A 3,129-nucleotide genomic window follows, 5' to 3' on the forward strand; every position below is an offset into this window, starting at 1 on the left:
TACCCAGATTCCCACCACAAGGCTGAAGAAATAAAACAGTCTGGGTGTGGTAGCTCACCTGTAATCCTAGCAACTTGGGATGCTGAGGCAGGAGGATCGCAAATTCAAAGACAGTTTCAGCAATTTAGCAGGGCCTAAACAATTTTAATTTTTATCAAAATATGAAATAAAAATGGGCTATGGATGTGACTTAGTGGTTAAGTCCCCTTGCATTCAATCCAAAACAATAAAAACAAAACAATCGAGAGGGTCTCTGTGGCCTAGACTTGTAATCTCAGCAAATGGGCAGCTGAAGCAGAATTGTGAGTTTAAGCCCAGCCTTGGCAATTTTGCAAGACCTTGTCTCAAAATAAAAATTAAAAAAAAAAAAAATTAAAAGAGATGGGGATGTAACTCAGTGGTAATGTGCCCCTGGGTTCTTTCCCCAGTATCAAGAAAAGAACTTTTTTTTTTCATTAAAAAAAGAAAGGTGGGGCTGGGGATGTGGCTCAAGCAGTAGCGCGCTTGCCTGGCATGCGTGCGGCCCGGGTTCGATCCTCAGCACCACATACAAACAAAGATGTTGTGTCCGCCAAAAACTAAGAAATAAATATTAAAAATTCTCTCTGTCTGTCTCTCTCTCTCTCACCTCTCTCTTTAAAAAAAAAAAAAAAAAAAAAAGAAAAAAAAAGAAAGGTGGTTATTGGGGATGTCACTCAGTATAGAGAGTTTGCCTAGCATGTGCTAGGCCCTAGGTTTAATCACTAGCACTGAAAAACAAAATAAATGAATAAAAAACTTCAATTGAAGTCCCCCTCCATACCCATATCAAGACAACAGCTATTCTGGAATTGACACTTGTTCTTCCTGTATACACTTTTAGCATGTATTACTTTTTCTATTAAAACAAACAAAAAGGGCTGGAGTTGTGGCTCAGCCATAGAGTACTCGCCTCACACATGGGAGGCCCTGGGTTCAATCCTCAACACCACATAAAAATAAATTTTAAAAAACGTATATAAAAATATATATTAAAAAAATAACACCCCCCCCCAAAAAAAAAAAAAAAAAAAAAAACCACCAAAAGCCAGGCATGGTGGCCAACACCTATAATCCCAGCGTCTCAGGAGGTTGAGGTTGGAAGACAGCAAGTTCAAAGCCAGCTTCAGCAATTTAAAAGGACTTAAGCAACTCAGGGAGACCCTGCTTCAAAGGAAAAAATAAAAAGGGCTGAGGATGTAGGTCAGTGGTATAGACTTTCCTAGTTCGCCCCTAACATATATATGAGCATGGCGAGACTCCTGCCAAGAAACAACCTGATTTCCAAAGTGGGGTGTGGAGAGAGGTTTTTAAGGGAATAAGAACACCTGGATTTGCGTCTGCTCCCACGTGGTCTTGGGCAGCCTTAGTTTCCTCTAAAATCATAGGTATATAACACACGGCAAAGGAATCTACCAGATCACAAAGCAAAGGCCTTAAGGTCTAGTGCCTGGCTTATGATGAAGCCTGAATAAATTCTAGTTATTATTATCCCCTCCCCCTAGAGGTAGGGGCAAGGAAGACGCTGAAATGCGGAAAAACAGGGACTGTTTCTATCCTCCCATATACTCACACGACTCACAGCCAGGGCGAGTGAAAACCTCCCCCGGCCTCGGCCACGGCTGGCAGCCCAAGCCATCACGGCTCAGCATGGCGGTTACACTCCCCCAACTGCCACTCATTGCCCAGGATAAGCCTCAGCCTCATTGGCGGAGGCCTGGAAGCCAGCCGCCCAGCCAATCCCCTGACAGAATGGGGCAGGCCTGTCTGGTGCAAGACCAGTGATTTTGGGGGAGCGAGGGGGGAACGTCGGGCAAAGACCAGCACTAGCGTCCGGCAGAGGACGTATTTTTGATATCCAGTTTTGTCACTTGTCGCTGAATGTCTGTCTCTGTGACCTGGAACTCGAGAGTAGGACAGTGTCTGCCTTTTTTAAAATGTTGATCCTCAGGGACTAACACATGGTAGTGAGGAATTAATGGTTGAGGAATACACATCCCTTCAGGCCCATCAAACTTTCTAAAGCTTTGCTTCTGGGGCTGGTTGTGAGGATCAAAAGCTTAGATCAGTACCTGGTGTATACTAAGTACTCAACAATTGTTAGTATGATTTCTCTTAGTGCGTTGTTGTGAAGTGGGGAATTAATCACGCAATTTATTTTTACTGGCTTAGGAGCTTTACATATTTGTATAGGATGCTATTTTACTTTAAAAACTATATTCTTCTGCACTGTCTGTAGCCAAGTTATGAACAGTACAATTTTCCTCCGTGTATTTGGATATACAGATGATGTATGTAATAAAGAAGTGATTAAAGAGACAAAAAAGTTTGTATTCTGACTTTGCGACTTAATGATCAATATGGAGTTGGACAAATTCATTTGCTCATTGCTCATCTGTAAAAAAAAAAAAGGATGCCAACACCTACTACACACTTTATTTACTGGTACTGAGTATTGAAAGGGCACTTTACCACTGAGCTACATTCTTTTTTTTTTTTTTTTAAGCTAGAGGTTGAACGCAGGGGAGCTCTACTACTGAGCCATACCGCCAGCCCTTTTTATTTTTGAGACAGGGTCTTGTCAAGTTGCTTAGGCTGGGCTCCAATTTGCAATTCTTATGTCTCAGCTTCCCGAATCACTGGATTACAGGCCTGTGCCATGATGCCCGGCTTAGTCTTTTACTGTTAGATCATTTCTTCCACATGAAATTGAAGGTCTGAAGAACAAGTGTATACATGAGAACAATAAGAACCGTTGAGTTCTGCACATAATTCTATAACTAGAACGAAGAGAAGTATACCAAAGTTCTCTACCACACACGCTACAGCTCTTGTTAACTATGTCAACTGTTAGTATTTCTTATGAGGAAATCAAAATGTCGGTCTCCAGGAGCCAGCCTCCATCCCCGTCACGTGACATACTCTGCCCATCTTTCTCAGCCATTGCATCAGCCAAGCTAGAGCCGCCTTTCCAGAAGCCGATTAATAAGCTGATTCGTGATCAGGTTGATTGGCATATATATTGACCAATAATATTTCCTAGGAGTAGATCGTAGCGGAGCACTTTCCTTTGGCACGCACTGATTGGATAGGGCGATGCGGGTTGCGGCG

Source organism: Callospermophilus lateralis, chromosome 18 (assembly GCF_048772815.1).
Source record: "Callospermophilus lateralis isolate mCalLat2 chromosome 18, mCalLat2.hap1, whole genome shotgun sequence".
Classification (NCBI taxonomy): Eukaryota; Metazoa; Chordata; class Mammalia; order Rodentia; family Sciuridae; genus Callospermophilus; species Callospermophilus lateralis.